The sequence below is a fragment of the Bicyclus anynana genome, chromosome 2 (genome assembly GCF_947172395.1).
Source record: "Bicyclus anynana chromosome 2, ilBicAnyn1.1, whole genome shotgun sequence".
Lineage (NCBI taxonomy): Eukaryota > Metazoa > Arthropoda > Insecta > Lepidoptera > Nymphalidae > Bicyclus > Bicyclus anynana.
Window position 1 is genome coordinate 7,611,222 of NC_069084.1, and position 27,974 is coordinate 7,639,195.

Here is a 27,974-nt window from a genome sequence, read left to right on the forward strand (position 1 = left end):
CTTCGTACATCCTTTCCGGCACACAAATTAGCGTCCATATGAGATTGGGAACCCACCGAAATGTAAACCGCAACTACAATTTGCATTCCCCCAGAAATATTACACCTAATTCTTAGTACGTTTAGAATAAGAATGAAAATCGTCTGTCTTCTAGTTTTTCGACAACAAACACTTTCAGCGATATCTCTTGGGGGTAAAACTCCATTCAGTACAATTTCAACCCTCGTGGAGGGTGGACGTGTTTTGTCTGTTTCGTAAGTTTTCGTGCGTGAGCTCGACTAACTTTTCGATTGTTAAAATTTATTTTGGACTTGTTCGAGTTAGTGGTTATGACTTGCTACTTGGATTGGTGTATTGGAACTTTTTGGAAAATGTGGTTCTTATTTGTGTAGAGTGCAAAGGTAAGGACATTTTATTTTTAAATTACAATTATTATTATTAATTTATAGATTAATTTAATAACTTTTCTCATCAAATTAAACGTAAACTTAAGTTTTGTATCAGTATGCTAAAAAATGCAAGTAGCTACGAATAGCTGTACGTGCATTTAAAATGCTAAATTGTCAGTTTATACTTATGTTTTTGTATATTTTTATAAATTTTACTTGATGGAGAGCTTTTTTAAGTTTATTATGTGTTGATTTTAGTATCGTAGATGTTTCAAATTATTACAACCTTATTTTAGTACCGTATTTTAGTTACAAATATGCTGAACTTTTCACAATAATATGTAAATATCCGAGCGTCCAAGCTTTGTTCGGTGTTTACGTAGAGTTTTGTATCAGTATGCTAAAAAATGCAAGTAGGTACGAATAGGTACGAGCATTTAATGCAAAATTGTATGTTTAAAAAAGTTTTTTAAACCGCATATTCTTAGTGAAGTATAGTTGAATTCTCAATGAAAAAAAATATCTTAAAGCTGTTAAGATCAGGTATTTAATAATTATATGGTCAAGAATTATGTGTTTAAAAGTGAATTTTTAAAGAACTAAATTAAAATGATGTATGAAAAATCAACGTTTATCCTGTTATGTATGGTGTACTTTATATATTTTATACTTTTTTATTTTCGTTGTTGGTCTAGCTTATAACTATAACTTATAACATACTCGTAGCTACTAGTGGAAGCGGACACACGCAAATACGTTTGCGTGAATTTCTGTTTGTCATAAATCCAGCCGAAACCATGTATTTTCTAAGGATACAAAATGGCCTATGTGTTAATATAGTATGAATTTATCTCCCTTTCAATTTTTAGAGCGGTTCAGTAGTTGCGGAGCAAGCGAGTAACTTAATTATACATCATCTTTCGGCTCTATAATATTAACTAACTATAGGTATGAGGAATAGATTATTATTATTAAATACTTAAAAGCGCTGCCTCTACATGAAAGTTATAAATAAAAAACTGTTTAAGTAATTATTAACACGAATACTAAGTTTATCGACAACTTTCGAAGACGCATCTAGAAAAGTTGGGAATGCTTTGAATTAATAATGTTAGGTTAGATTTAATAGGATTTAATATTTTATAACTGGATTCTGTAGCTATATATCCTTTTAGGATGTTTTTATAACTCGACAATATGTGCTTATGAATTTCTATCTATATTTCTCTAATATAATGAATAGTAATACGTTAGATAAAGACGTATTCGAAATACCGCTCTAGCTCTACTGTTCTCATAGGTACCTAGTAGATAAGGACGCAGACGACGTACTTACGACCGTCATCTGCCAGCCTGACGAGGATATCTCGTGGTAGATTTGATGAATCCCTCGCCTTTTGCGTTAATCGTGTCGTGGCAACACTGGTGCGAGTGGATCCTTAAAATAGGTGCCCCAGTAGAGTCTCGGTAGACTCTGACTAAGTTTTCGAAGATTGCGAGTTCTCTCAGGATTCAGACACTGGGCGACGCGAAGCAACTTCGCTGAGATTAGTGGAAATTCTGGCTGACTCACAGAAAATTTTAATAAAAATAAACTTCAAAATCACAAATATGTTTCTACTAAACTAAAAAGCGAAAAATAACATCGTACTATATGCTACCTTCTGATCAGCTTGACGGTACCAAGTTAGTGATGTATTAATTCGTTTTTTAAATAAGACGTTTAAATCATAAAGATTTTAACTGGATTTTCAGACATTTCTTTCAGATACGGCTTTAATTAACAAATTAGCGAGTAATCGGTGAACATACATAAAAAAAATATTCTGACTAATTGATAACCTCCTCCTTTTTTGGAAGTCGCTTAAAAATACTGTTCTTGATGAGAATCAAGAGCCCAAACTGTACATTCAATGGTGTGGAATATAATATTGAAACCAAAATTAGACTAATTTCGACCATAAAGCTTTTGTTCCATAAAATATTCCACGAAAATCGCATTAAAGGCTTGAGTTATAAGGGCTGGTATTAAAACATTATAATTTTCACTTGAATGGACTAATAAAAGGCCTAATATAATTAAACGTGACGTAATACCGTATTCAACATAAAAACAAAAATTTAAATTTGAAATGAAATAATTTTACCGTATTAGTATTATTTTAGAGCAAAATATACTTTAACATATGAAAATATTCTGCATTTAAATAATATAGAATAACAAATAAATAGTACGCAAAAGCTTCTAAGCTTATTAATCTACTTTTTTCTTCTACATTACATATTAAGTACACAATCAATACAAATTCAAACCGCATGTTATATCATCATCATCATCATTATCAACCCATATTCAGCTCACTGCTGAGCTCAAGTGTCTCCTCTCAGTGTGTGAGGGGTTAGGCTAATAGTCCACCACGCTGGCCCAATGCGGATTGGCAGACTTCACACACGCAGAGAATTAAGAAAATTCCCAGGTATGCAGGTTTACTCACGATGTTTTCCTTCACCGTTTGAGATACGTGATATTTCATTTCTTAAAATGCACACAACTAAAAAGTTGTGACCCGGACCGGATTCGAACCGACACCCTCCGGAATCGGAGTCAGAGGTCATATCATGGGCTATCAAGGCTCTTAATGTTCATGTTAAATTATTAGTATTAATCGATTTCCAAAAATTATAAAACATTTCCATATCTGTATTGGGTTCTTTACTTGATACATATTTTGTGATTGTGATATATAACTAACGTGACGAGACTCCAGTGCATGGCATAATTTAAAACTTGCGCCAAAATTGTCGTAGAAAATCACGTCTTTTATACGTTTCTGATAATATGTATAACAACAGAAACGTATGAAAGACGCGATCTTCTACGACAATTTTGTTGCAAGTCAAATTTCTGTAGAAATATTATATGACTATGTATTAACATAAGGTTTCTCAAAGTGGGTTACGCGAACCACTAGGAGTTCGCCATTCGACGGTAGGGGGTTCGCGACAAAATTTACGTAATGGTGGCTTGATAACTGATACCAAGTGAGAATTAAGGTTAAAATTGTCCAAAATTACTCCTAACATTGAAAACATTTGCGACAAGAAACAAGCACACCCATAACAATAATATTACAAAGACATTTCTTTTGGTACTTTATGTGCTACCTTTTATTCAAATAAAAACCTTATTTTCTTCAACAGTCAAATTTATTTTTTTCTTTAGGAGGGGGGAGGGTTCTTTAGTTAGTAAGGGGTTCACTGTCACTTGAAGATTTTAACAGGGGTTCGTGGAGCTGAAAGTTTGTGAAACCCTGTATTAAAAGATTAGAAAAATATCTCGTCACAATAATTCTCAAGTAAAATTTTCAATTTATGTGAACTCTTGTATGAGTCTGATAAACACCTTCGTTCCCGCGTCGGAAGAGATTACTTTTCAAGACAGGTTGTAAAGTGTGTATGGTTGTGTAGCACTTCGTACAAATGCCTTTTACTTTTATGACTTTAAAAACTTCTATAAAGATTTTATCACTATGATGTGATATATGTTTGTAAATAATGTTGTGTGTGTACGTTTATTACACCTACACGCCACAACTACTAAACCATTTTGACTGTTTATAATTATTTTTTTCTTCCAGTCAGTACGGAACCACTATGCATTTTTTCGTATTGAATTTCTATATTTATCATTTCTCACTTTCCTTGATTTTTGACTAGTGGCAGTTTTGATACTGTTACCGTCACTTAACGTAAACGCGAATTTCTAAGGAATTGAAACAGCGCCATCTAGTGGCACTACTGCACAACTGTTTCAATTCCATATAAATTTGCGTTTACGTCAACGTGATAGTAACAGTATGAAAATATTGAAAACTCCCACTAGGCACACTGTTCTTGACTGTTTAGTTTGGAGATAGATTATACCACGGTTTACCACGCTACTTTTTATGTCGTAAAAACTCATGGTTACCGCGGAATTTATAAAAAGCTTAATTTCGAGCGGACGAAGTCACATTAGTTACTAACTTAGTATCAAACAAATAAAGTTAATAATACGCAGTATTTTTGAAATCAAAATAAGTTCTAAATATTACGTAAAACTGTATTAAGTATAAGCAATAAACTGATTTCTGAATTCGAAGCGTTAGCGATCGTAGAAAGAGAATCGACATCGAATTTGTCGATCGGATCAGTGCCATTGATTTTGTTAGTTTTCGAAGCGTTCGTATTTGTAGAAAGAGAATCGACGTGTCATATGGCTAAGGCCCCTGTTTTAAGAACACACGCAGCGGTAAATTACTAATCGTATACTGGACTTCACTATAAATTATTGGGCTTCCCTCTGACTTATTAGACGAATTCTCTAAATACCCTCGCTAACTCCCTGAATACTAATTTGAAATGCAGGTATGGTCGTAGGTACCTTTGACCCTTAGGGATTGGTTTAATTAAATTCACAACTTTGCATAAGCTTCTCCACTATTAGGTATGTGACCCGAAAATGCTTTTAAAGCTTATACCTGCCTGTTTTTGCACTTTATCAAACTTTTATCTTTGATACGTACGTTTAAAAATAAAATATTCCTGCTAATTTTTTTTTTATTCTTTACTAGATGACTATTAACTACAATCATATGTAGTAGTAATAATTATTTGATGATAAGTGATGATGAAATCTAAGATGGGTAAAAAAATGCAAGTTAGTCCGCCTCCATCTTAGATTGCATTATCACTTACCATCCGATGAGTATTGTAGTCAAGGGCTAACTTGAAAAGAATAAAAAAAATGGAAGTGGACTTTCTTCTTAGGAGGAGGATGAAAATCCACACCCCTTTCGGTTTCTAGACCATATCGTACCGGAACGCTAAATAGGTGACATCGGTGACAATCGGTGGTAATCGGCGTAAAGTGACGATGATTAGCTATACATATATTATCTATATATGTATTTATAAATCAAAATCCAACTGCCTCGTTAGCATATGTGGTTTCGGATCAAGCCATTTTTACGGCCTACTGCAAGACCAGGGATCCCTCCTTCGGGAGAGAGCATATAGAGTTTAGACCCACCACGTTGTTCCAATGTGGTTGGTGGGCTATGGTGGTAATTTAAAATTCTTTAACAACCACTATCTTAATAAATATATTTAAACGAAAAATATCACTACTTACGGCCAGTTTCTTCATCGCAAGTAACAGTCAAAGTAACGTCATAAATCAAAAGTGACGGTCTTATTTACTGAAAAATAAAGTCTTCTTTACTACTTACTACTTTTACTGGTACTTTAGCTTTACCTGAAGAAACTGGCTGTTAGCCCCAAAGATAAGTAACTGATTTTTTGTTGTATATTTATATACTACGTATATTCTTATATTTAATGTATTACACACTGGAACAACGAGCCTGCAGCGCATCAGGACATCCGATAAAACTGATCGTGTGTGGGTCGCGATCTGCATGTCACGAACATCGCATCGCAGGCACGTTATCTTATTGGATGGTGACTAGCTAGTATTACAAAACTCACCCAAGACTCTTACACAGAGCCTTGATCTGAGGCCATATATACTAATAACTTGAATCAACAGAGCAGTCATTTCTTAAATTATACGAAAATATAGTAATTTCATTAGACTCAGAAATGGGTTATAAAAATATGAAAACCAATGTCGAACAAAGGAAACATTTATTGGGACAACTTAATTAACAAATCAAACTGTAACCAAAACAAGACCCTAGAATGGCAGAGAATGACCTTGAGTGGAGTCACGTACTTGTGAACGTTGTGTGTAGGTTTAAGAATGTCCTTTACGGTTAATCAACACTCCCCTTTTCCACTCAAGTCACTTTCCTCGCCTATCCCAAGTACCCATAAAGAATTACACAACAATAAGTGTGGACTGTGGACGGCTCGAACGCCACCAGCGTACTGAAGCCGACAGTACGACGAGCGCCTTATATCGCAAGTCGTTCTCGCCAACCGATAGGTACCCCTCTCTAAATCCCCACTCTTTACGAAACAAGTCACGCCACCTGACGTCATATCCGTCTTAGAGTACTATTTCCTTCAATACTTAATAAAAAAATACAAAAACAAATCTCAAATCCAAAGAAGCTATACTATATTAGTTAGATTTCTGTAACACAGAGTTTGAAGAAGTTTGATTACCTAAGATCGGCCAACTAAAATACTTCTGTAGAAACTACTCAAAGTTTATAAACCTCGTTGTCACTTTGTAATCACTTGTTTTGATATATCTTGCGAGTTTCAAACCAAGTTCGCTACAAGTTTTCCTGAGCATATTTGCCTTCTTGATTTGTTTGTCACTTCCTATCAGGATTAGATATTTCACTGAGAAAGACTTGAAGCTTACATAGTGATTATAATAATACTAGCTGCGCCTTGTGGTTTTACGCGCGAAATATAAATATATAATTTTTCCGGGATAAAAGGTAGTCTATGTTCCTATATATCCAGACGATAATCTATCTAAACTCCAAATTTCAGCTAATTCAAATTAGTAGTCACGACGTGAAAGAGTAACTAACATTCACACTATCATAATCATCACTTAACATAACGGTGAAGGAAAACATCGTGAGGAAACCTGTACACCAGAGAATTTCTTAATTCTCTGCGTGTGTGAAGTCTGCCAATACGCATTGGGCCAGCGTGCGGCGTTATAGAGTTACAAACATCCAAACATACATACAAATTTTTGAGTTTATAATATTAATAGGAGAAAGATTTGTTATTCTCAAGATTTAGGTTGAATACAGATACATCTATAGTATATCTATAGTCTATCTATCCATAGTATAATCAACGAATTTCTTTTCTAGATTAAGATGTTAATAGACTTTGTTTATTAAACTTCTTTCGCACGTTAATTTGAAGCTTGAAAGCTTAAACAATCGTCGTTATCAACCCATATTCGGCTCACTGCTGAGCTCGCGTCTCCTCTCAGATTTCACGCACGCAGAGAATTAAGAAAATTCTCTGGTATGCAGGTTTCCTGACGATGTTTTCCTTCACCGTTTGATGCACGTGATATTTAATTTTCTATAATGCTTAAACAATGCATTATTTCAATTAATGTAATAAAAATTAAACTATTTTATTTTTACGTAGTGTCGGAAAACTTATTTGATTTTCACTATATCATCATTATCACACTAATATTATAAAAGTGAAAGTTTCTGTGTGTGTGTGTATGTTTTTTCCTCCTTTACCCTGCGGCTACAAAAGCGATTTGGCTGAAATTTGGAAATAGATTATCTCTCTGAATTAACACATCGGCTACTTTCATCCCGTAAAAATCCATGGTCCCCGCGGGATTTGTGAAAAACCGAAATCTACGCGGACGAAGTCGCGGGCGTCCGCTAGTCGTTCATATTTATATGAAGTACACCGCAAAAGCACCGAGTCAGTGTGCGCTGTCCCTAACAGAAACGGTCCTTATGAATATTCCATCTACCCCACGTACCGTATTAATAATAAATTTTCAAACTGCTGAAAAATTATTTCACCGTTCAAATACTTTTTCATTAAAACGGAATAAAAAGTAGAAACAATTTTGCAGATCCTTAAGATTCATCTGTCCTTAATTAGTAGGATAACGGCACACGCTCTGGCATCATTCGGGTCGGTTTTAGATTAAAGGCTGTAAAATCTCCAATTCAAATGGCAAGACCGAATTCAAATAAGGTGCCCGTACCACTGGTTTCTTTAGTTGTTCACGTCGATCTTTTGTCTCACGTTCAAATCTCGAATCAATTTTGTGTAGTTTCTCTTCAATACAATTTTAGCTAATAATTCTATCAAAATTGAATTTTTGAAAAAAACATTAGGGATCTTGAACAATTCTGTATTAATTTTGTGCTATCGAAATTATGGTGGACATAATTTAAGTAGGTACATTCTGAATGTTTCTTAGGGTTTTTAGAGGAACTTGAAAGGTGACATTCATCATCATCATCATATCAGCCGATGGACGTCCACTGCAGGACATAGGCCTTTTGTAGGGACTTCCAAACATCACGATACTGAGCCGCCTGCATCCAGCGATCCCTGCGACTCGCTTGATGTCGTCAGTCCACCTGGTGGGGGGTCGGCCAACACTGCGCTTACTAGTGCGGGGTCGCCATTCCAGCACTTTGGGACCCCAACGTCCATCGGCTCTTCGAACTATGTGCCCCGCCCATTGCCACTTCAGCTTCGCAACTCGTTGAGCTATGTCGGTGACTTTGGTTCTTCTGCGGATCTCCTCATTTCTGATTCGATCACGCAGAGATACTCCTAACATAGCTCGTTCCATCGCCCGCTGTGTGACTCTAAGCCTTCTTATGAGGCCCATAGTTAGCGACCAAGTCTCGGAACCATAGGTCATCACTGGCAACACGCACTGTTCGAAGACTTTTGTCTTCAGGCACTGAGGAATTTCGGACGAAAAGATATCGCGAAGCTTCCCGAATGCAGCCCAGCCGAGTTGGATTCGACGGTTCACCTCTTTCTCGAAATTGGACCTACCTAACTGGATCATATGTCCTAGGTATATGTATTCGTCTACAATTTCGAGTGCAGCGTTCTCAACTATAACTGGGTGGAGCGATACATGAGCATTACACATTATTTTTGTTTTGCCCATGTTCATTTTCAGGCCCACCTGTTGAGAAACGCTGCTGAGGTCATTGAGCATGGTACTAAGGTCATCCAGAGTCTGTGCCATGATGACTACATCATCCGCGAACCGCAGTTGAGTGATGTACTCGCCATTGATGTTGAGGTGACATTACTACGAGTAAATAACAACTGTCTACATCCGGGCTTCTAACTCAGTTTAAAAATTACAGAGGCGGTTACCTTGCCGTACCGTCAAAGACATTATTATCTAAATTATGTAATTTTATCCGTTCACGCTTATCTTTTTAATTTTGACTGGGTTTTATGTGGCGTATTTGAGCAGCGAACAACAAAATCAAAAATGACAAATTAATAAATGCATGTATGTAAAATGTTGGATTTGTCTTAACGCCGGCCTCCGTGGCGCAGTGGTGTGCTCAGTGCACTTACAAGACGGAGGTCCTGGGTTCGATCCCCGGCTGGACCGATTGAGGTTTTCTTAATTGGTCCAGGTCTGGCTGGTGGGAGGCTTTGGCCGTGGCTAGTTACCACCCTACCGACAGAAACGTACCGCTAAGTGATTTAGCGTTCCAGTACGATGTCGTGTAGAAACCGAAAGTGAGATGGAATTGAGTGGATTTTCATCCTCCTTCTAACATGTTACTCCTACTTCCATCATAGATGCATTATCACTTACCATCAGGTGAGATTGTAGTTAACATGTAAAGAATAAAAAAAAATAACAAACTTGTGCGATGACAGTTTCGTGTGAGATAAATGGAACTCATACGTTTTGTACAAAAGTAACACACAATTTTATCACTCGATTCTCGAAGGGAACTAAGTCAGATAAGTAGTAAGGTAACAGCTCTAGGATAACAGCGCGCGGTAGAATTTAAATGGGACCGTGCGCAAATCGCCGACGTCTTGGTGTGAGATTTATTTCCGTTTTTGCATTTCCCGCTCGTTTGTAGGTCTGGCCGTTCGAGAGACAATCCTGCGGTGATTGGTTGAATAAAATCTGAATTTAAATAAGGGTTAGCTTCCGCCAGGAATGTTCAACCTTTTTTGTTTAACTAACGAGGTGGTATAGCGATCTGTGGGCGAGTTTATTGTTTCGGGGTTCGTGTAACTATAATAGTTTCACGTAGAGGGTACGTTCAATACATATTATGTTTTTTTTTTAGTCAATTAGTTTATTTTTAAATTTTAGTCATCATTCGCAATGCGAAAACGGTAGGGCAGGACAATACCTACTTTTGCTCGAAGCAATCCGTTGTATTATCTTTGTGTATTTTATGGAGGTACGGTTGTGCCTTTGCCAAATCGAACACGGCAGAGTAGGGCACTGCCTACCTTTCCTCGAACCGATTCATGGTAGTTTTGTTGCAATAATGGTACAAAAATACAACTTGTTATGAGAGCCGTGATAGCCCAGTGGATATGACCTCTGCCTCCGATTCTAGAGGGCGTAGGTTCGAATACGGTCCGGGTCATGCACCTCCAACTTTTCAGTGGTGTGCGTTTTAAGAAATTAAATATCACGTGTCTCAAACGGTGAAGGAAAACATCGTGAGGAAACGTGCACATCAGAGAATTTTCTTAATTCTCTGCGTGTGTGAAGTCTGCCAATCCGTCAGTCAATGGCCCCTCTCATCCTGAGAGGAGACTCGAGCTCAGCAGTGAGCCGAATATGGGTTGATAATGATGAATGAGTTGCATTTATAAGAAACGGTTAAGCCACACATTTTGTCTAAAGTACTTGTACATACGTTTTCTGTGCTAAAGTGTAGCATTTGTAGAGTAGGCACTAAAAATAAGATCCACGCAGAACAGTGTACGCTATGATAGAGTTAGAGAGTCAAAAAGTCGAGCAGAGGTAAAAGCTTGACTCTTAATGAGATTTGATAATTTTTTTACAGCAATAACATTTTAGTATTACTTTACATGAAATGTTTTTGTAGATTTCAGTCTTTAAGCTGGCCTATTCACTATTTTGGTCTTTGTTATCAACCTATTAAAATAAACATCAAATCAATTAACAAAATGTCATCTACCTACTGTGTGATATCAACCAGTAAGCACCGGATGACATATATTGTTACATATTATTTCAATTTTGTCAACTAGCATACGACAAAGTTAGTGAATAAGCCTGGGCTGTCGTTTACACTAATATCTAAAGAACGTCAAAGTATCTAAAATATTTACTCTAACCAGCATGTCTAATTGCTTTTCTCAAAACTTTTGCAAGTATCTACGATAGGTAAATATTATCCATTCTTTCCCTGATCTCAATAAAATTGTTATTCATGCATATAAATGAGTTTTGTATATATTATTCTATGAAGTTCGAAAACTTCCAAGTTTTAACATAACAATAATAGCATTGTTTCCAAGGTTAGTAATTTTAAAAGAAAATTCCGTCTTTATTTACAGGTAGATAAACATTTTCCACCGTGTTTAGTAGGCATTATGTCTCGGTCCTCGCTTCACGCCGCACCGTCTCAATAAAAATCCGAACTAAACTTTCCAAACGATTCTTCTTGTTCAAAAACTTAGGAAGTAACTCGTTGTTTTTGTTATGTTTTATCAAAAAAGTCCGGACTTTTGTTTATTTCCGCAAATAATATTCACCGTATTGAAAATTTTATTTATAATAATGTTGGAGAATTTTTAACCCGTATTTATTTGTATATGTTTGCGTTTTATAATGCTTTGTTATTTTTTATAGTATAATAAGTATAATTATCATCATTATCAACCTTTATTCGGCTCACTGCTGTGTCGAGTATCCTCTCAGAATGAGAGGGGTTATGCCAATAGTCCACCACGCTGGCCCAACGCCGATTGACAGACTTCACACACGCAGATAATTAAGAAAATTATCTGGTATGCAGGATTCCTCACGATGTTTTTCCTTCACCGTTTCAGACACGTGATATTTAATTTCTTAAAATGCACACAACTGAAAAGTTGGAGGTGCATGCCCCGGACCGGATTCGAACCCACACCTCTCCGGAATCGAAGCCATAAGTCATATCTGGGCTATCATGGCTCTAGTATAAACATAAAAAACACTAATGTGAAATAAGAATATTTTTTTCGGGTTTCACCCGCGTAATTCCTGTTCACCTAGGAATACAGGGATAAAATATAGCCTATAGCACTCAGGGATAGTTTCCCAAAAGTGAAAGAATTTTTCAATCCCGTTCAGTGTCAACTCAACAAATAAACAAAAAGACAAACAGACAATCTAATCTCTATATTACTAAAATCGTAATATTAATATAGATAATTAAAAAAAATATTATGGCAAATTATATGGGTTAAAAAATATAGGTAAGTATTATAGTTTTAATTTTCAACATTATATCTACTGTATGATATCCATGAAGGGTCCACAGATTGAATCGTACATATCGGACGTATCGCATCAAACGGATTTTAGTATTCTTTGTAAATAAAGTCATACAAGTGTGTCCACTGATCTGCATCGTACGGATTACCGAAAAATTAAAAATCCGATTCGTACGATGCGAATCTGTGGACGCCTGCCATAACAAAGACCAAATTAGTGAACAGGCCAGCAGGCCTAAACCCAAGACCTCATGATCTGAAGCCAAAAAACAATGAACCAGTGGTAATGAAAGTAAATAACACTTATACAATGCTTTATTTGTTTATGCAAAAGTTTCGTGTTTCATTAAACTAATTTCGAGGGTCACAATGTAAGGTATTTAAGGTTAGTATTTGCAAGGTACGTGAGATATTTTAGATTAGGCAATGAGACAAAGGATTCCCAAGCCTCCTTTCCAACAAGAATTGCGGTACCGTGGATTCTGGGAATTGTTTATTGTGTGATTATCATAGATACTTTTATATATTTTATATTGATATAAATTTTCTAATATTATACAGAGGTAAGATTTGATTTTCTGTTTGTTTGTTACGAAAAATTATTGGAGTTCTTGGAATATAAAGCTACATTATTAGCTAGTGATATAGGCCATATTGCATGAAAATATAGGTAAAACTCCAGGGGGTCTGCTAGTAAACTTATTACACATAATTCGAAGATCCGATGGACGTTGGGGTCCCAAAGTGCTGGAATGGCGACCCTGCACTAGTAATCGCAGTGTTGGTCGAACCCTCACCAGGTGGACTGATGACATCAAGCGAGTCGCAGGGATTCGCTGGATGCAAGTGGCTCAGTATTATGATGTTTGCAAGTCCCTACAAAAGGCCTATGTCCTGCAGTGGACGTTCATCAGCTGATATCATGATGAAGTACTTATTATGTGCAAGAAAACCACTAAATTGACCTTGGTTCCTTTTAACTAGTTTTATACAACTCAAACGCAAAATAATTTAAGTAAAAAATATATAAAAACAATTCAAAATGAAGAAACATTTGTATTTTAATGAAACACAATTAAAGTGCTGACTAAATTACAAATATTACAACAAAACATTGAAGCGGACGAAACATTCGACTTTACTGATAAAAGAATCACAAAAACAACGCAGCAATTGAGAGTTTTTGAACAAAAAGTATCGTTCGGAAAGTTCGTTTTTTATTGAAACGGCTGGCAACATTCAAGTAAAGTACTAAACACCGAAGGAAACGTCTAACTTCTTTTCATAAGATGGACTCTCACCTCAGACTAAATATATAAGAACTAGTATCGCACCCAAATTCACGAACAAAATTTTCTGCCATTTTCAAAGGAAAACGAGCTTAGATTTTATACATATTTTATATTAAACTAGCAGTTTTTGTTCGTTTTTTACACCATTTAACTACACAAAAAGGTATTTTTACGAATGTTTTTAACCGACGGACACGATTGTAAACTATGAAACATCGATTCTATAGAGACAGTGTTTATAATCGCATAAGATCGTTGATCATATACTTTGACAGAAAAATAATGTCTTGCGAGGCAGGTCTTTATCTAATTAGTCTGAGACTCTCACCCGTAATACCTCGTTATAATGTTGAAAGCGCTTATTTCAGTAAGCCTTTCTAGTTATTTTTGTGTATTATTTTATTTAGCAAAACAAGGAAATAAAAGAAGGTTGCAGATGTATTAGTGAGATAGCCGTAGCTTTAATGATATGAATAGAATTTAAACTTATGAAAAATCTGTAACAGGTAAAATTCCGTATATTAAAAATATTTTGAAAATTTTAGATGAATTTTAGATGGCAATATAGGTACGAGTAAGTAATTTAAATAATATCATTGAAGGTTTTTTTTTCAACCCTAAATGCGATTTACGACAAAATTTACATTTATTGTGAACATTACATAAATGCTGATGAATTAGAAACAATTTTTCATGAAATAAACAAACGTCGTTTGGTATTCGTATCTTGGGCTATATGATTTTATTTAATATGCATAATAATTTATTACTCATTATCAATCCATATTCGGCTCACTGCTGAGCACAAGTCTCCTCTCAGAATGAGAGGGATTAGGCCAATATTTCACCACGCTGGCCCAATGCGGATAGGCAGACTTATGCAGACACGTAGAGACGTGTGTGAAGAAATAAAAAAAATCTCAGGTATGCAGGTTTCCTTACGATGTTCTTCCTTTAGCGTTTGAGAGACGTGAAATTTCTGTCATTTTTTTTATATATATAAAAATATAGCTGCACTTAACAATTAGGTAATTAAAAAAAATGTACACGTTACAATAGAACCATACGCATTGATACTTAATCATTGTCAAACTTTATGGGATTTTCGTTAATGATACCTCATTTACTTACAATTTTTAACACAACGTTCCATAAGGATAAACACCCTTTCACTGACCCTCATATTTGGCCCGCTAATTAGCAAAGTTAGTCGACCACACGCCCGCCAAAAAGTTCGCAAATTTAACTTTACCGCCGTTCTGGGAATCTGGGGTGCAAGAATTTTCGTGATTTTGTTTCATTTTTTGCCTTTGATAAGAGAACGAAGAAAAATGCAAATAACACAATAAAACTCCCCGCGGTAATTGCGGTGGAAAATTCTGAAAAATTTTAATTCATTTCTCACGTATCTATCTGTTTTTATTTTAGAAAGAATTTTATTTTTAGATTTATATTTAATAATAATGTCGTTTGGTTTTCTGCGATTTAAAACCATTTAATGTAAATAAATAATATATATCTACAAAAAATATAATATAAATAATGTAATGTATGTACAATAAGTAATGTAAATCTTTTTGTATTTTGTATGTTTATTTTTGGATCTCGCAAAAATTATTAAATTGAGGTGTAAATGAAATTGAGAGACGTGATAGCCCAGTGGATTCTTTCGAACCTCTGCCTTCGATTCCGGAGGGTGTGGATTCGAATCCGGTCTGGGGCATGCACCTCCAACTTTTCAGTTGTGTGCATTTTAAGAAATTAAATATCTCGTGTCTCAAACGGTGAAGGTAAACATCGTAAGGAAACCTGCATACCAGAGAATTTTAATTAATTAATTCTTTGCGGACTATTGGCCTAACCCCTCTCGTTCTGAGAGGAGACTCGAGCTCCGCAGTGAGCCGAATATGAGTTGATAATGAAATTAAATTTGGTGCACATATTGTATTAAATACACTTTATTTATACTTCCAGAAGGAAATTTAGCACCGGAAGTATAAATAGTACTGTTTTCTGCTTGAAAGTTCAAAAACTACAATACTTTCTAAAGATAGATACTTATTACATTCCTTAGTTAAGTCAATGCGATTTTAAATCGAATATCTGACAATGCCGGCTTTCACTAAGTACTGAACCAGATTCAGTACATCGTAAAATCGTACGTGAAGATGAAAGCAATCTCATTCTTGAAGCTCAAACTGAATAAAATGGAATGGATTCCAAGATAAAATGAAACTAAAATCTGATAATAAAAAAGTCGTGAAATGAGCAAATTTAAAAGTGCTTTATCCAGATCGATGCATAACACTTGTTTTTTATTTCAAACTTTAAGCGGTACGATGTAGAACGTGAAGCTATGCATAATTTTTTTTTTATTCTTTACAATTAAGCCCTTGACTACAATCCCACCTGATGGTAAGTGATGATATAATCTAAGATGGAAGCGGGCTAACTTGTTAGGAGGAGGATGAAAATCCACACTCATTGCGGTTTCTACACGACATCGTACCGGAACACTAAATCGCTTGGCGGTACGTCTTTGTCGGTAGGGTGGTAACTAGCCACGGCCGTAGCCTCCCACCAGCTAGTTCTGGACCAATTACGAAAACCTCCATCGGTTCAGCCGGGGATCGAACCCAGGACCTCCGTTTTGTAAATCTACCGCGCATACCACTGTGCCACGGAGACTGTCAAATAAATCTTATTGAAATAAAACGTATCTCTTACTTTTATCATCATCATCATATCAGCCAATGGACGTCCACTGCAGGACATCTAGGCCTTTTGTAGGGACTTCCAAACATCACGATACTGAGCCGCCTGCATCCAGCGAATGCCTGCGACTCGCTTGACGTCGTCAGTCCACCTGGTGGGGGGTCTACCAACACTGCGCTTACTAGTGCGGGGTCGCCATTCCAGCACTTTGGGACCCCAACGTCCATCGGCTCTTCGAAATATGGCCCCGCCCATACTGTTTACTTTTACTTAATTTTATAAAAGCAGTATAATATTACATACAATGTTAATGGCAAGTCGAGCAGTTAATTGCCTATTATTATCAATAAATAATATACTAATAATAAAATTGGGAAAAACATCGTGAGGAAACCTGCATACCTGGGAATTTTCTTCATTCTCTACATGTGTGAAGTCTGCCATTCCGCATTGAGCCAGCGTGGTGGACTATTCGTCTAACACCCACATTTTGAGAGGAGACTCGTGTTCAGCAGTGAACCGAATAGGGATTGATAATGAATAATAAATTATTATGCATATTTAATACAATCATATAGACTAAGATACGAATTACAAACGACGTTTGTTTATTTGTTGAATAATTGTTTCTAGTTCATCAGCATATACGTAATGCTTACAATAGATGTAGATATTGTAAATTGCAGAAAAACACTATTGCATACGCTATTTTTCAGCAGGTATAAATATGTTATTTGTTTTCAGCCAGATTACAAAACAGGTGCTCTTTTAAATCCGGTGCGCCTTTTTGTTATACGGCGAATTTTACAATATTGCTACATACTCGTTATTTTATGTTTTGTAATTAAAAATTATCAACACTATAACCCATAAATAACATTACATTATAATTTTAACCGGCATCAATCTATGCTTAATATTATAAAGCTGAAAGTTTGTTTGTTTGATTGTTTAAACGCGCTAATCCTAGTGACTACTGGGCCGATAACCTTTCAGTTATAGATAGCCCTTTTATCGAGAAAGGCTATAGGCTATATATTAGGGGTTAAAGTATGAAATTGCCGATTTGGACTGAAAATCTAAATTGTTTATTTTTTAATTTTTAACAAATTTATTTAATCAAAATAGTTGCCATTATTATCTATACATTGCTGCAATCTAAAGGGAAGGTCAAAAATCACTCGAATTTTTGCAGTATCCATCTTTCTTGTCTAAATTGAATAACAAAAACAATTTAAAGCCGATATTCAAATGTTTCACATTTTTAAAAAAAAGAACATCATAGAAACCATTTGAAAAAAGTTTCATTCGAAAACCTCAAACCATGAAGATTCTATGTCAATTCAAAAAACCTATTGCAATAAAACGGCAATTTCATACTTTAACCCCTATTATTATCCCGATATTTCAACGGAAACGAGAACCACGCGGGTGAAACAGCTAGCAAAATATAAAGATAAATTATACTAAGTATTAATATAAAACATGAAATAAAAACACGAAAAAAAGGTATTAAATGTAAAAAGCCTCAACATAATAGCGGAAATGTAAAATCTACAAAAAAAAAGGTCAACGATTCAAGCATTCTCAGATGTTGAGTTAACGAGAAAATAACTCCTATTCACACACAAAGAACTTATAATTATATAGACCCTGGGAAGGGTCCTAAGGGTCCGTAGCCCACTACAGCCTTTAGATGTGATATGCTCGTTAAGTTAATGATATTTTATTGTGAACAAATTTTACAAAAAGGATCTCTAAGGATCCCAGTTCTACTTATTTTATGATTATGGTTAATCTTAATGAATTTGAGTTTACTCGTAAGCAATATAACATTTTATTAAAGCTACATTATTTCTTTATTGCTATTGTTTTGTTGATAAATTGATGCTTGCTTTATTCGGATTTTCCTTTTAATGTACTTTTTAACAATAAAATCACTTGAACAATTTTTACGATAGTCAAGATCTACTCGTACATTACAATCGCTATATGCAGAAGCATTATTAAATCAACTTGTAACAATTACAACTGATTAATTCGCTCCGCCAAAACTAGATGGCGCTAACGGTAGATTGACCCACGCTATCAGTTGTCGCTCGGCGAAGGCCTATATATATGGCGCCCAACTCTAATCTCATCGATGAACTCATGATTAATAATCAATCATCAAATCTATTATCATTAAAATAAATAGTGTGGTAAATACTACTTACCACACTACTTATTTTAATGAAGTGCTTCCACCTTTGATGGGACACTATAGAAACGCCACTCCGGTAAATATATTGTATGATAACTGTATAATCGGCAAGTAGGGCTTCCACCACTGAAAGGACGCTAATGAAAGACCTCAATAAATTGTAATATTATAGAATCAATAAATAAATTACTTTACTAACTATATTTTTAAAAGACGAACATGCAATAAATTATAACCTTTATTTATAAGGAGGTTAAGTGAGTATATCACCCATAATTATACAAGCTAGAGGTTTTAAGGAGGGCAATGACCCACACAGGTATATAAGTCGAGTTAATGAGAAAATGGATCCATGCAGACAAAGAGAAAGTGAGATTATATAGATTCTGTAAGGTCTCAAAGGGCTTTACAGCTTACAGAGCCTTTGATGTGTTATGTATAATTTATTAAAATCCAATTATACCTATAGATACTCGTGTATAATGTTTTTAAAATATTTAATACATATATTGTGTAAAGTAAACGCAATATAGTGAAATTGTTACTTTAAAAAAGTCCTGATTATGACTTGCTCATTTGCGTCAGTAAAAGATTTCACTTTCCAATGAAAGAGGTTATTAGGGTGCTTGTTATTCAGGGTGGTGGTTATTCACAAATCCCTCGGGAACCATGGACTTTTCCGGGATAAAAAGTCTATGTGTTAATTGCTATAATATATCTCAATACCAAATTTCAGCCAATTTCGCAAGTCTCGGGAAACCATGGACTTTTCGGGATAAAACGTAGCCTTTGTGTTAATCTAAAGTAAAATCCATTTCCACTCCAAATTTCAGCCAAACTGCTTTAGTAGTAGTAGCAGCGTTAAAGAGTAACAAACATCCAAACTTCCATACAAACTTTCGCGTTTATAATATTAGTAGGATATCCCATGTAACTTTTTTCTTGAAAAACTCTATTAAAATCCGTTGTGTAATTAAAAAAAAACGTACAGACGGCAGGACTTTGTTTTCAACTAAAAAAAATATACGCAATGATGCCTTAGGTATGTAGACTGCTTCGCAAGTATTCCGAACAGCTTAGATTAAGTTTTGCGTTCCTAGGACTTGTAGCGGAAATTAAAATGGTTTCTGGAGCACTAATCTTGGTCTTAATACTCTGAAATATATATCGCATTTCAACTCGACTGCAGCTGATATACATTTTCACAATTTGTTGATGTCGAACTGAATAAATTAATTATATATATGAATTATATATATATGAATATAGCTATGAATTCTAAATAATATAGAGAAGTCGAATTAGATGCATCAGTTGTAATTCAGAAATTAAATATAGTACAATGTTTTGCAGAAATTAAACATACGTATACCAAGCTATCAAATTTTAACGCCACAATTAGTACGAAATGTGTTTAATGCACCTGCTCTAAAGTATATATACTCGTAACAGTAAACAGTAAAATTCTTATTCTAACTATGATAGAGCCATTCCATAGATGAATCTTACAATTGAAAAAAATCTGAGCTTTCGAGGTTTTTGTATACCTAAAGATGTTTTATCAATAACAAGTCTAATTCCTTGAACATGTTTTTAATTTTATAGAAAGCTTTATAATGTATGTTTATGTATGTGCAAAGAGAGCCCATACACACGCAATAATATTGTCAATAGGCTAGTTGACACTTTTTTTATATGGTCTTAAATTGTTTATATTTTTTTTTGAGACGTGATTAGGTAAATGAAAATTTTAATTTTGGAGTCTACCCCTTAAGAACCGATTTTTCATATATAGCCCCCGGTATGAAAAAATATGGGTAGTAAAATTCAATGAAGGAATGACAGCGTTACGTTTTTTGTGCGCAACCTATTCTGCGCACCATTCACGGTGCGCTGCCGCCAACAGCGCGGGCGCGCACGCCGCGGCATACTACTCCTCGGTTTCGCACCTTTCACTTTTCAGGCGTGTGTATTGAGACGTATGCTGCGGTCTATGCTGCGAGGCAACATACACCTATTTAGACAGTCGATCTGGAAGAGTAAACTCTATTCGTGCGTCGGAACTGCCACACACTTTTTTAATAAATATTCTTTTTGACAATACGAGCCCTGATGGTCTATTGATCACGTCACGTTAACAATTTTTTACCAAACGGAGCGTTCGATTGCATCATCAGTTACCATCAGGTGAGATTGTAGTCAAGGGCTAACTATAATAAAAAAAAACTCAATAATGAATGTGTGCGAGCACTCACAATCTGCAAATCTGCCCAATTGCACGAAAATTTAGCTTCATAAACAATGGCGTCTCGCAAACAAAGGGCCCTAAAATCAATCGCACGGAACTCTAACGCACAGATTCCGAATATAAGTTTTAAACACGCGCACAAAACATTTTTTAATTCCAACAACAGCAAAAAGGCTCGCTCCCAAACAGTTGAGATTAATATCGGATATGCGTTTCCGTACGAATGAGTATTTTGTATGCAAAAACTATGCATGAACGCACTATTAATTTTTTTGAGTGTACGTTCCGATGGCGCGGATCGCGACGTCATTTGTTTAAAAGCGGCTGGGATTTCCATATTTTTTTCACTAATCACAGATTTTATGGTGAATTGAATTTTTTATTCTATTTTCGTTCGGTATTACGTGTAAACATTTTCCATTGTTATATTTTATGCATAGGCATTTTAATTGGTATAAATTTTAGATGACTTTTACATTTCTCTTGATTGAGGAGACTTCAAGTTAATTAATTTAAGACTAGATAAGTTTTTAGTAAGCTAATTATATAATTTCCTTATGTCTTTAAAAAGGAACTGACTTGACTCAATCACTAAATACTAAAAGAACACTTTTTTGCGATTTTAAGCCTCTAAAATACAAATAGTTAACAAAACCATGCTGTAATACTTTATCTTCTTTCTCTGCATATTCGCTACGTCAAAGGATATATTTTTAAAGATCAAGGTGCGTTTGGAAACTTAAATTTTCGACTTTACGTACCATTAAGTAACGACATAACTTGACGTTTCAAAAGTGCTTGTAAACTAAGCCAAATTGATATAAATGAATTTCGAATATGAATTTAAAAAAGTAAGTCGTAAACCTTCATTTTACACACAAGCATTGGCGTGCACAATGTTTTTAACGAAGGTGGGCAATTCCTTCTCAAATACATGAAGTATATCTATAATTTCTTAGGGTAAGCAGTGCATTTACGCTGTGCATGCTACTGAGCACAAGCGTATTTGTTTTATCATCTTACACCTACATCCAAAGCCAATTGGACTCTCCGCAATAGAAATCACTCAATCAAATAAATAGATATCACTTAATGAAATGAAATAGAGACATGATAACCCAATGGATATGACCTCTGCCTTCAATTCGGAGGGCGTAAGTTCGAATCCAGTCCGGGCATGCACCTCCAACTTTTCAGTTGTGTGCATTTTATGAAATTAAATATCACGTGTCTCAAACGGTGTAGGAAAAACATCGTGAGGAAACCTGCTCACCAGAGATTTTTTCTTAATTTTCTGCGTGTGTGATCCCAATTCTCATTGGGCCCGCGTGGTGCACTATTGGCCTTACCCCTCTCATTTTGAGAGGAGACTTGAGCTCAGCAGTGAGTCGAATATGGGTTGATAATGATGACTTAATGAAATATATAGATATCAATAGTAATTACTTAACCAAATATTGTTTTAATCGTTAGACAATACGTAGTTTACGCAATTCAGCAAGCTATAATTAGCGGAATAGGTAAACAGTGTTCCACAACGCCACTAATCGCTACCAAGTGCTGCCTATTGATGATAACTATCCAATGATCAAATTGATCTTAATTAATTAAAGCTTATCGATATATTTTCGTCCTGACCTATGGTTCCGAGACTTGGTCGCTAACTATAGGCCTCATAGGAAGGCTTAGAGTTATACAGCGGGCGATGGAACGAGGTCGGAGTATCTCTGCGTGATCGAATCAGAAATTAGGAGATCCGCAGAAGATCCTAAGTCACCGACATAGCTCAACGGGTCGCGAAGCTGAAGTGGCAACGGGCGGGGCACATAGAGACGATGGACGTTGGGGTCCCAAGGTGCTGGAATGGCGACCCCGCACTACAAAGCGCAGTGTTGGTCGACCCCCCACCAGGTGGACTGATGACATAAAGCGAGTCTCAAGGATTCTTTGGATGCAGGCGGCGGCATTTCCATCACTTGAAGACTTAGGAAGTAGATTAAGTAGGCTTCTTTTAATTTAAATTTACATTGATTGAATTATTTAGTGTAGATACATATTTATAAATAATAAATATGTATTTTGCTGGCTTGACACCTCTTTCAAAGTTATCAATAAGTAGAAAACATTATAACGTTATATTTCCATTAGTCACATGGGTACGTTAATGTTTTGAAGTCGGTTGTATTAAAAAAAAATTAAGTATATGTAACCATTTCATAATCTTAAGACCGGCTGAATAATTAAATAGATAAGAACATTAATATCACCCGAACGATTTGCTAAATTAGACCAGCTCAACTATCGTCCATCGGAGGGGATGATCTCAAACATATCAGGCTATGTGTTGTGTATGTCATTAGCATCATAGATAAATAGATCGGCTTCACACGGCCCGCTAATCGCCGCATGGTGGTTATTGATGACTATCCAATTAATCTTGCTCAGCCCTGCCTTATGGTTGTGAGTTCACCAATTCTGTTTATATATTAAACTTTGTAACTACTGAAGCACTTACATAAGGCTGACTTTGTTTATGGCTTGTAAGTTTCCGGATTTCCGTTGTGTGAAACAATGTATCTGGGTTTGTTATCAAAATTTTATTTTTAACAAGCAATTGATTGGTTATGTTTTATTGGCTCTTTAATAAACTACAATGTAATCGGTGAGCGTGGGCGAACGCAAAATCTCGAATTCTAAAAAAAAAAAAGTCAAAACAGTTAGTACCATTGTGGTTTATGGGATACAATATAAAATTGAAAATTTTTAATTACGGCGTGGATTTTCATCCTCCTCATAACGAGTTAACTCGCTTCCATCTCACATTGCATCATCACTTACCATTAGGTAAAATTGTAGTCAAGGGCTAGCTTGTAAAGAATAAAAAACAAATACATAAAACCATTATGTTCCTACAGACGAAAAAAAATTAGCCTTATTTACAGTCACTGTGCAAAGGTGGTCTTAGCGCTAAAGCAAATCTACACTACTATATGATATCATCATGAATACTTCATCATCATCATCATCATCATCATATCAATAGTAAGTATGTATACAATTTGAACAAAGTTGATATTAAAGATGTAATATAATAATTTCCTAGACAAGTTCAGATCACTACTCACCAAACAGCGGTTATTGATGACTATTCAATTAATCTTGCTCAACTCACACCCTTCCTATATTAATTTAACCGATTTTTGGTAAAGCTTTGAAGTGAAACACTGATGAAAGATTTAAACTTCCAAACCAATCACCTCGGATTAGAAATTTAGCTACAGTTTGACCTATATTCTGATACCTATTGCAAATTCTTTCAATATCCATGAAAGGGAAAAGCTTTACTTTGTGAAAATCTGAAATATAAGTATTCTGGATGTTTCTATTTGCTATTAGACTGTTATGTGATATACTTTTTTAAAGAACTTAGTAAATATTTTGGCTCTAAATCTTGCTTATCTATATAAATACTCTATACTCATATATAAAGCTGAAGAGTTTGTTTGTTTGTTTGCTTGATTGAACGCGCTAATCTCAAAAACTACTGGTCCGATTTGAAAAAATCTTTAAATGTTCGATAGCCCATTTATCGAGGAAGGCTATAGGCTATATATTGTCCCTATATTCCTACGGGAATGGGAACCACGCGGGTGAAACCGCGCGGCGTCAGCTGTCGACGACGCGGGTGTCCGCTAGTAATATAATAAAATTTTGAAAATTATTCATTACACTCTCGATCGAGTCAGCAATATTCTCTTTCTGTACCCTTTCATTCGAAAACCCACTCGAGTATATTTGCATACATTCGGTTATTCTTCCCCCAGTCCCCCCCCACCCCACGGCTCAACCGATTTTCATCAAACATGTCTAAATACACTCGCACATAAGTCACCTTTAATAAAAAAAAACTTAATTGAAATCTCTTCACTAATTCGGGAGCTATGGTGCCAGAAACAGACAGACGTCAAACATATCACCACACCTAACACCTCTCTTTTTGTTTTGAGGGTAAAAAAACCTAACCGTATAAAACAACAAGATTTCTCGAAGCTTATAGCATGGCAAAGTTAAAGACATAAAACTGGGATATAAAGCATAAACCCGGATAGACTTATGACGGGGCCCAGTTTTACGAGCACTTACATAGTGTTATGAATTTACGCTTTATTAGCGCTGGCCGGCCTAGGATTGATGGCATACATGATCCTTGAAGGTTTATGCTCATACTGACGTATCACGAATGTATCACAAAAATATAAAATATCGTATTACCTACTATAAGACTATTTCTTTGACCTATCTTATCTGAGCCATGTGCTTCCATTATACTATCATAAAAACAAAACTTGGAATCGAAGTCATTGGTAATATATATATATATATATATAGGTATATATATTTAAAAATAGTCCCGTTTTTTGAAAAAACTTACTTTGCAGTAGAAAAAACTAAACTTTCATTACTTGAAACAACTACTCGTATTCAAAAATAATTACCAAGTATAAAATCATTGCTTAAGTAATTATTCAGCACATGGTATGACTAAACTGCACTGAAGGTAGGTATTTTTGAATTGATTGATTGAACGCGCTAATCTCAGGAACTACTAGTCCGATTTGAAAAATTCTTTCACTGTTAGATAGCCCATTTATTGAGAAAGACTATATATTGAGAGAGGCTATATATTATCTCCGTTCTCCTACGGGTACCTGTGGACCACGCGAACGGGAACCACGCGGGTTAAACTACGCAGCGTCAGCTAGTATAAGTATAAAGGTCATGAAAGTTGCAGAAAACAAAATTATACGCGGATAAAGTCGCAAACGTCAGCTACAATGTTCGTACCTGCTACTTATCCACCAACTCTCAGTCATCTCAATAACTTAAATTATTTTAGTCTCGTAGTTCACTCTAGTTGAAAAAGTTGCAAAGTTTCTGATAGTATTTTCCGCCAGGCTACAAATCATCAGTCTTTGATACAAAGTAATTGGGTCGCTTCGAGCCAATAACAGAAACAAACTTGCAACCTTCGTTTTACTGACATCAAAGCTAGACGTACGGGCTAAACAAATTGGGAATGCTTTCATGAACTTCGTAGTTTGAATGGGTCCTACCTGTTACCGTATTGACTCGCAATCAAATTGAAATTTGCACGCCCTGCATATAAGAGGTCCCATATCCGATTTCTGATTATTTGATCGTAGACTACCGTAAAACAGCGGATCCACTAAGATGCGCGGATTCTAAATTAAAGGTTAAATCGTCTTTTAGACAATAAATAAAAAAAAATTGACGACAAAACAAGCCCCCATATTATTTTCATTATGTACTATTTACTGATAAATCCTACTAGGATCTCCTAACTTGACTAACTTTTGATTATTTTTAATTGATTTTATTATATAAGGAAATAGTGACGCGCTTCTATAATAAGGAATTATTATATAAATTTTGTTGTTGTGACACTTACAACAACTTACCTTCCCATCCCTCCCATCATCAGAAGAATCAAAAAATATTCATGGTGCGTTACTAAATTGCTAATTACAGTACACAAAGTATTTCAACTTTGCATTTCTTGCAGCGCTTACGGCAGTCTGCAATCAACTTTAACGAATAAGGGATTGCCCATCATCAAATTGGTTTAAGTCTGGGTATTCCTTTTGGTATAGGTCTTTTGAAATCAGCAGCGTGTTTATTCATCCAAATGTTACTGACTAAAAATTTGTCTTGAATAGGCCAGGCATACAATAACAAAAGTCTTAGTAAATTATTGAATTAATCAAATTATTACTTTACATGTGTTTTACCTAACTACTAGTACAAAAATCTATGAATGATATTGTTATTATTGGAAAACAGGAACTGTTAGGTTAGGTTTTCCAATTATAACATGCTAATAATAACAACATATTTTGTTAACATATTATTGTAATCTCAATTATATATAATCGTGTAACTATAACCCATATAATATAGCGTAGGAAAATAAAATGATTATTCTAGGTAACAAAATAAAAATGAAAACATCTTGAGGCTCTACTCAAGAAAACCTGTTGTAATATTCCTGACCAAAACTAATCTAAGGTCTTTTTATGATAAACTAATGCTGAGACTCAAGATGACAAGAAAAGCAACAACGATGATTGTCCAAGATGAAAAACGCTTGGAAAATCTTTATTCACTATTGTCTTGCAAATTATCTTGTAAAATTCCCAAAGTTCAAATTATAATCTTGTTCAAATAACGCAATTTCTAAATCCAATATTAATTCAGTGAAAAGTAAAAAAAAAAGCAAACGGAATTTCCCAGCGCGAATCCGCTGCATGCCGATATCTTTTTTAATAAAACCCAAAATTCATTCGTAAAACTGTGTCATAAATATGACCCGTTATTTCCCGCGACCTTTTCAGTTTTTATGTTTTGTATCATAGTTTATGTTCTCAAGTTTGTCTTGTGATGAGAATCAAGGGAACGATAAACGAAGGTTCTGTTTTTTTTTTCAATTTGTCCCTGTACCTACACTTGGACATGAGATTGCTACAGCTTTCATCTAATCATTAAAGTACTTACAGTATTTTTTTATGTGACGTTATTTTAATTCTACTTTCAAAGTCAAATTCAAAGTTCATTTATTTCAAGTTAGCAAGTTTACAAGCAACTTCGAAACGTCACTTAATAATATTATTAGAAAATTGTGATAATAATTGGTAGAAAACTTAAAATTAAAGTCTCATCTATACTAATAAATGCTGAAGAGTTTATTTGTTTTTTGATTGAACGCGCTAATCTAAGGAACTAGTGGTCCGATTTGAAAAATTCTTTAGTGTTAGATAGACGATTTATCGAGGAAGGCTATAGGCTATATATTATTCCCGTATTCCTACGGGAACGGGAACCACAAGGGTGAAACCATGCGCCGTCAGCTAGTATCTCATAAACCTCGTCGGGAGATGTTGAACATTCAGCTCGCGTTTCATTTTGCTAGGTAGGCTTGTCCTATTAGTACATACGTATGTTAAATAATATCAATTACTAGCTCATTACTAGCCTTCCTCGATAAATGGGCTATCTAACACTGAAAACATTTTTCAAATCGGACCAGTAGTTCCTGATATTAGCGCGTTCAATCAAACAAAGAA

The 27,974-nt window shown here is 35.2% G+C and overlaps 1 protein-coding gene across 1 annotated transcript in view; it reads left to right on the forward strand.

The window, feature by feature from the left end:
• Nucleotides 1-227: 227 nt before the first annotated feature.
• The window catches only part of LOC128198685 (cell adhesion molecule Dscam2-like), a 206,012-nt gene continuing 178,265 nt past the window's right edge, over nucleotides 228-27,974 (forward strand). Inside the window, exon 1 of the mRNA XM_052885134.1 lies at nucleotides 228-401. The gene's annotated coding sequence lies outside the window, so the exon portion shown is untranslated. The remainder of the gene's footprint in view (nucleotides 402-27,974) is intronic.